Here is an 8,516-nt window from a genome sequence, read left to right as displayed (position 1 = left end):
GCGCAGTGGAGACTGATTTCCGTGTTGTGCAAGGTTCTGCAGCCATTTGAACTTGCCACATGAGAAGTCAGTTCCGACACTGCCAGCTTGAGTCAGGTCATTCCCCTGATCAGGCTGTTGCAGAAGCAGCTGGAGAAAGTGAGGGAGGAGCTGGTAAGCCATTGCGATTACACCAAGCATGTAGCTCTTGTGGATGTAGCCCTTCGTACGCTTTGCCAGGATCCGAGGGTGGTCACTCTTTTAAAGTCAGAGGAATACATTCTGGCCACCGTGCTCGATCCTCGGTTTAAAGCGTATGTTGTGTCTCTGTTTCCGGCGGACACAAGTCTACAGCGGTGCAAAGACCTGCTGGTCAGGAGATTGTCCTCTGAAGAGGACCGTGACATGCCAACAGCTCCACCCTCATTTTCTTCCACATCTATGGCTGCGAGGAAAAAGCTCAGTTTTCCCAAAAGAGGCACTGGCGGGGATGCTGATAACATCTGGTCCGGACTGAAGGACCTGCCAACCATTGCAGACATGTCTACTCTCGCTGCATTGGATGCTGTCACAATAGAAAAAATTGTGGATGATTACTTTGCTGACACCATCCAAGTAGACATGTCAGACAGTCCATATTGTTACTGGCAGGAAAAAAAGGCAGTTTGGAAGCCCCTGTACAAACTGGCTCTATTTTACCTGAGTTGTCCCCCCTCCAGTGTGTACTCGGAAAGAGTTTTTAGTGCAGCGGGGAACCTGGTCAGTGAGCGGCGAAGGAGGTTGCTTCCTCATAACGTTGAAAAAATGATGTTTATAAAAATGAATAATCAATTCCTCAATGAAGTACAGCACTGCCCTCCAGATACTACAGAGGGACCTGTGGTTGTGGAGTCCAGCGGGGACGAATTGATAATGTGTGATGAGGAGGAAGTACACACTGTAGGGGGAGAGGAATCAGAGGTTGAGGATGAGGACGACATCTTGCCTCAGTAGAGCCTGTTTAGTCTGTACAGGGAGAGATGAATAGCTTTTTTGGTGTGGGGGCCCAAACAAACCAATCATTTCAGCCAAAGTTGTTTGGTAGGCCCTGTCGCTGAAATGATTGGTTTGTTAAAGTGTGCATGTCCTATTTCAACAACATAAGGGTGGGTGTGAGGGCCCAAGGACAATTCCATCTTGGAACTTTTTTTTTTGCATTATATGACCAATCAACAGTCGTTTGCCATGTTCAAAAAGTAAAACCAAATTTAAACAAATTCAAGAAATTAAACCAAAAGTAAAATGCCCTGTCATAATTTAAAACAAGAGGTATTGACGTGCTCTAAAACTACTGTATTGTTGTTTATATTTTATAAACACTACACTTGAAAGCTTGAGTCTTTCAATAAAAAAGTAACTGTCCATTGCACGAATATTTGCAACAGGGACAATTTTAGGGTTAAGAAAGTCAACTAATAACACTTCGACGCTGTCTGTCTTTATAAACACTACACTTGGAAGTTGGAGGAGGTATTGTGGCCCCGGCACCAAATTTACTACCGGGGCCACTCCACTGTGCAGTCCATATTTAGGTGTATCAGATATTAAACAACGGTGACAGTTGATGCCCAATTTTTTATTTATATTGTGGCCTCGGTACCAAATTGTGTACCGGGGCCACCACACTACGCAGTCCATACCTTTTTTGGTGGAATTCTGACCCGTGGAGGATTTTTTAATTATATTGTGGCCTCGGTACCAAATTGTGTACCGGGGCCACCACACTACGCAGTCAAGATAGATAGATGCGTATCATAGATAAAGTACATTCAGTGGTGTGGGGCAAATTGAAAAATATTCAAAATGCACTGACATTATCAAAAACAAGAGGTTGTCACACGCTAAAACTCCAACATGTATATGATGGAGAGGATGGAGGAGCAGCCGTATGTGCAGTGTAATGCAGACCTGTTGAAGGTTTTTTTATATATTTTATTGTGGTGCCCAGTGCCCACTCCTCTACGCAGTCCAGATACATTTATTGGTGCGAATCATACAAGTTGATGGTTTTCTTATTATATATATTGTGGTGACCCACTCCTCTACGCAGTCCAGATACATTTATTGGTGCGAATCATAAAAGTTCAGGGTTTTTAATATATATTGTGGTGACCCACTCCTCTACGCAGTCCAGGTACATTTATTGGTGCGAATCATACAAGTTCAGGGTTTTTAATATATATTGTGGTGACCCACTCCTCTACGCAGTCCAGGTACATTTATTGGTGCGAATCATAAAAGTTCAGGGTTTTTAATATATATTGTGGTGACCCACTCCTCTACGCAGTCCAGGTACATTTATTGGTGCGAATCATACAAGTTGATGGTTTTCTTATTATATATATATTGTGGTGACCCACTCCTCTACGCAGTCCAGATACATTTATTGGTGCGAATCATAAAAGTTCAGGGTTTTTAATATATATTGTGGTGACCCACTCCTCTACGCAGTCCAGGTACATTTATTGGTGCGAATCATACAAGTTCAGGGTTTTTAATATATATTGTGGTGACCCACTCCTCTACGCAGTCCAGGTACATTTATTGGTGCGAATCATACAAGTTGATGGTTTTCTTATTATATATATTGTGGTGACCCACTCCTCTACGCAGTCCAGAAAGATACCTCGTTGCAACGTTTTGGACTAATAACTATATTGTGAGGTGTTCAGAATACACTGTAAATTAGTGGAAATGCTTGTTATTGAATGTTATTGAGGTTACTAATAGCATAGGAGTGAAAATAAGCCCAAAAACTCGATTTTTAAACTTTTTATGTTTTTTCCAAAAAAAATCCGAATCCAAAACCTTAAATCCGAACCGAGACCTTTCGTCAAGTGTTTTGCGAGACAAATCCGAACCCCAAAAATAATGAAAATCCGGATCCAAAACACAAAACACGAGACCTCAAAAGTCGCCGGTGCACATCCCTAATTAATAGACACCTGAACCCCGTAAACGCCGGCAGAAGGCTCTTTCATTGCTTTTTGCTATTTTAAAAAGGGGTTTCACTGGATAAAGCTCGGATTAACCCCATTAACGGAGCTTACTGCTGTTCCCCTAGACCTCTATAAGGGCAGCAGCACTAGTCAATTCATCAAACTGTGAAAAGCAAAGCTTTGGGCAGCAAAGTAACTGCAGCTCAGGGTGGTGTTACCTGTCTTTTGGCCTAATGATGCAAAATCGCGCCATTACGCCCTGCCTCCATCAACTCTGGGAGGATGCCTACTCTTCTGGGAGTCCAGGAGGACTCCCCGAAATTCGGGAGCCTTTTGGAAATTCCAGGAGAGTAGGCAAGTATGTGTAACTGTAGAAGAGCTACCTTTTGGTAGTGTGTTGCAGATGGAGGAGGTGCTCATAAACCAAGCCGAGTAGTTTGTGCCACTAAACACTGTAATCAGAAGCCAAAGTCAGGAAATTGTACCAACAGAGATGCAGAGCCAAAGATCAGAGCCAGAAGTTCCAATAATGCAGAGTCAGAAGTCACTGTAATGCAAAGCAAGGAGTCAGGAGCCAGGAATCAACTGGAACCACGGTTTGATTGAAAGATGTACCTTTATTTTGCATAATGATGCAAAATAAACCCAACTATAAGATATTACATTCAAATGTACTGCATCACAGCTGAAAGTACAATACACAGTGAAACATAATTCAGACATACTTTATAGTACAAAACAGAACATATGGCACAAGATACGACATCCTACACTATACATCAAGTACTGAACTATTCATGCATCACTTTAACACACTTTAAGTTGACTGTTTCAACAAGCAATGGATATGAGGGAGAGGTAAGGGAAGGGGGAAGAGAGGGAGATCACAGTCCTGAAGCTTTATTGACAGACACATACAGACAGACACATATAAGGCGATAAAGGTATTCCATTTTAAAATATATTAACTTCAGTAGTAAACAAAAGTAAGCTCCCTCCCCCACCTCATATAGCATGAGGCTTGTAAAAACTGTGTGAATACCTTAAAAGTTGGTTGCATTTGCATATCACATGCTGTGAACCATTTCCTATGGAAAGTTAGCTCCACCTCAAAGGTTTGATATTATGTTACACAAGACACAGCAGGTCTCTTTGCTCTCTGCTCCCACACTAGAGGTACACAGTTCACTTAATGGATGTTAGAATGGAGCACTGAGCTCCGTCTTCTATAGCTAACAGCCTGTTTCCCTGGTGGCCTAGTGTACAGGAAGTGGGGCAGCTGCCTCATGTCCGTGCTGTACTACTGCGCATGCGCAAACGATAAAACAGGAAGTTTCCACTCCTGATCGCTTCTCGCCATTTTGGCTAAGATCAAGTGTAGCATCTGTTCTTATCAGTTTACCAACTACCCGGTGGAGGTTATGCTGATTGTGGCTCATCCATAGCGCAACCTAACATCGGTAAGGGGCTGATGTAGACTCTGCTGCATGGTGCACTTGTCTCACTCCTGCCCAAAACCAGAGCCGGATTTAGACCTCATGGTGCCCTAGGCAAGATATTGGTTTGGGCCCCCCCCAGCCCCCTCCCACGCTCAGTAATAAAAAAAAACAGCAGTCTCCTATCACTACCACGTCACGGACCGTCCGCCACTACAGTTACTGACTGCAGCCCTCTACCTACAGAAACATGAAAAAGTGCTGGAATGCAATAATCATGTTAATATGTCAGTCTTCTGCATGAATCCCATAGTGCAACATTTAAACAAGTCAGACCTCCTCATAATATAAATCCCACCAGATTCAGGATAGTTGGCAGATTGCCCTGCTCTCTCCTACCTGTTCTCGTCACTTTCACGGCTTGTGGCCACTGGTGTCTTTAGATCAGCTGCTGCTTGTCTGGATCCTGGAATGTTGGAGGCCCTATTTGGAAAAAATAATGGGTACACGAAATTAAGTAAACTACAGCCAGCCCCAGTGTTAAATCAATTTAGCACCCACATTTTATAAGTAGACCTCCCTCCAACCAAAACATTAAATTAATAGCATATACATTTAATAAATAGACCTATTTCCCTCCAACCAGCTCCAACATTAAATTAATAGTGTTACCATTTAAAAAATAAATTTATTTCCCTCCCACAAACAGCCCCTCATACACACACATCAAATAAATACACTGGCCCCTCACACACACATAATATACATACACTGGCCCCTCACACACACATATTATATTAATATAAAGGGTGCCGCTTTTCATTTTGAGGTAAGAGGTGTCAGGATTGAGGCAGCGGGTCATGTGAGGGAACAGATAATGAGCACGTGTCATGGGGAATATCAAAGAAAGGCTGGTGAGTGTTGTAAGGGTATTGTTTGCTGCGGAGGGGTCATGTGGGGAACAGACTTATAACTCCCATGCCCCCCTTCTGCCCAGCACCCTGACACATGACCCCTCTCTGCCCAGCACCTTTAGCCACACATGCCCCCCCTATGCCCTGCATCTTCCATCACACATGCGCCCCCTGTGCCCTGTAGCTTCCATCATACATGCCCCCCTTGTGCTAGAGCAGCTTCCATCACACATGCCCTCCCTGTGCCCTGCAGCTTCCATCACACATGCCCTCCCTGTGCCCTGTAGCTTCCATCACACATGCACCCCCTGTGCCCTGCATCTTCCATCACACATGCGCCCCCTGTGCCCTGTAGCTTCCATCATACATGCCCCCCTTGTGCTAGAGCAGCTTCCATCACACATGCCCTCCCTGTGCCCTGCAGCTTCCATCACACATGCCCTCCCTGTGCCCTGTAGCTTCCATCACACATGCACCCCCTGTGCCCTGCATCTTCCATCACACATGCGCCCCCTGTGCCTTGCATCTTCCATCACACATGCGCCCCCTGTGCCCTGCATCTTCCATCACACATGTGCCCCCTGTGCCCTGTAGCTTCCATCATACATGCCCCTCTTGTGCCAGAGCAGCTTCCATCACACATGCCCCCTGTGCCCTGTAGCTTCCATCACACATGCGCCCCCTGTGCCCTGCATCTTCCATTACACATGCCCCCTATCTGCCCGGCAGCTTCACACATACCACCTCTCTGCCCGACAGCTTCACACATGCCACCATCTCTGCCATGCAGCGTCACACATGCCCCCATCTCTGCCCTGCTTCGGCACACATGCCCCCTCTCTGCCCTGCAGCGTCACACATGCCCCCATCTGTGCCCTGCTTCGTCACACATGTACCCATCTCTGCCCTGCAGCTTCACACATGCCACCTCTCTGCCCTGCAGCTTCACACATGCCCCCATCTCTGCCATGCAGCGTCACACATGCCCCCCTCTCTGCCCGGCAGCTTCACACATGTACCCATCTTAAACTGCAGCTTCCATCTCACACACACACTAGCTCCCTGTCCCATTACCCCTCCTCTTACCTCTTTCTAGACGAGTGACTCCAGGAACAGATAGAATTGCAGCAGCTCCTGCACTGACATCCATACAGTTCTATCAGCCCGCCTTCACTGTGTACCATGTGACCATTGTGGTCACATGACCCTGTGACGTGGGAAGGTACCTAAGCTGAAGAGGATTTAGCCGCTACCCTTCAGTTTCTGCCTTTTAGCTATATCACCAGCCCCTCACCCGATTTGCGGCAAACCCCGGGGGGGGGGGGGGGGGGAGACGGGTCGCGAGTCGACGGAGGGGCCAAATTTTTTTTCTTGTTTTGTCTTCCCCAACTGGACTCCCAGAGAGCCGCTAGGCCCTAGGCAGACGCCTAGGTTGCCTAGCAGTAAGTCCGGCCCTGCCCAAAACCCAGTGGACAGAACCTGATTGGGGCTCATTGATAGCACAATCTAACACTGGTGAGGAACTGTTTGGGACTTGTGTTACCCGATCGAAGCCGGCCAGGAGCAAGAAGACGACTGCGAGGAAGATCGACTCCGGGGAAGAAGCGCTGCTGATCCCTGCCTGACGGGAAGAAGACGCCTGGAGCATCTCCAGCTGAAGAAGCCTTCCTCTCCTCGGGACCTGCTCCAGCGGAAGAAGCGCCTCCCCTTCAGCGGAAGCCCCTGCTCCTCTCTGCCCAGCGGGAGGATACCTGCACTGCTCCTGCCCTCCCGGAAGATCGCCCTCCAGACCAGCCTCTCTGCCCCAGGAAGAAGAGCCAGGATGATGGCTTCAGCTGCCGCAGCTCCTGCCTCCGCCCCTGCTCCTGCCCCTATGAAGAAGGGAGGAAAGACCACCGCTCCAAAGCCTCTCCCTGTGGCTGGAACCTCTGCCTCCACTGCCCCTGCTGCTGCTGGACAAGGGAAGCCCAGCCAGGATACCCTCCAGAAAACTCCTACTCTGGAACCCTGGATGAGGCAGACTGTCATCCTTAAGTTGAAGGAGGTGGACGGAAGAGTCCCAGGCATGACGGCTGAGACTTTCGGGAAGAAGATGATCCTCGACCAGGGCTTCTCCAAGGCTGAAACCCTCAGCGTGCAGAACTACCTAAAGAGGATCTGGTACATCACCTTCGCCTCCATTGCCATCTGTAAGAGTTATTGGGAGGCAGTGAAGACTGCGAGACCGGAGTCTCCCTTCTCCCGCTTCGTGGGGAACTGCCCCATCCAGAGAGAGGAGAGAAGAGTCACGGTCTCCATGAGAAATCCTCACACCCCGGGTAAAGACATTGCTACCTTGCTGAGCCGCTTCTGCTCCATGGTCAAGGACCCCTCCAAGATCCTGGACGCCAACAGTTTCTGGACAGGCAAGTGGTCCATTATTATCAGGCTGAGGAAAGACAACTCTACAACTGACGGTCTCCAACACCTACCATCATGCTTCGCCCTGGGCGGCTCTGCCGGCCTTCTCCACTATGCCGATCAGCCGAGGAAGTGCGGAGAAGCTGACCACATGGCGAGAAGCTGCAAAGTTTCAACCTGCAGGAACTGCAAGGGGGCGGGGCACGAGACCAAGGACTGCCCACGAAAACTGTTATGCAACCTCTGTGGCCTGGCCAGCCATATCTACAGGGACTGCCCCAGAGAGCAAGATCCTACGCTGCAGCTGCTGGGAAAGAACCGCTGGAAGGTGGACCTGCCCCTGCCCTGCAGCCCAAGCCAGCCCAGAGGAAGCAACAGAAGCCCATACCGCAGCCACGAGTGGGTAAGAACTCTTCCACCCCCCTTCCAACCTCCCTCCCCCATCCTTCCCTCCCTACCCCTGTTGTGACAGCACCTCCCTCCTGTCCCGCTGTCAAAACACCCCCTTCCTCCCCAACCCGCTCTCGCCCTCTTCCTACCTTCACCCCTCCCCCTGTCGCAACCCTACCCCCTCTCTCCCCTGTAGTAGCACTAACCCTCTCCACCGCTACTGCAGCTCCCTCCCTTTCCCTGGAAGATTTTCCCCCTCTTGTTTCTGCAGGTAAAGAGAACAAGCTAAGTAGGAAGCGGAAAGAGCTAGACAGCCCAGCTGGCGACTCTGACCCTTCCAAGAAAAAGGCGGTTGAGCTCGGAGAGGTCCTCCTCCCGGCGGAGGGGGCCCTGGAAGACATGGTGGAGAAGTGGCTGGC

The 8,516-nt window shown here is 48.7% G+C and overlaps 1 pseudogene; it reads left to right on the top strand.

Moving 5' to 3' along the window:
• The first annotated feature begins 4,302 nt into the window (after positions 1–4,302).
• On the top strand, positions 4,303–4,412 carry LOC142142033 (U2 spliceosomal RNA; annotated as a pseudogene).
• Positions 4,413–8,516: the final 4,104 nt, after the last annotated feature.

Source organism: Mixophyes fleayi, chromosome 2 (assembly GCF_038048845.1).
Source record: "Mixophyes fleayi isolate aMixFle1 chromosome 2, aMixFle1.hap1, whole genome shotgun sequence".
Taxonomy (NCBI): Eukaryota; Metazoa; Chordata; class Amphibia; order Anura; family Limnodynastidae; genus Mixophyes; species Mixophyes fleayi.
Note: the sequence above shows the minus strand (reverse complement) of the source record. Positions and strands in the feature narration are given on the sequence as shown.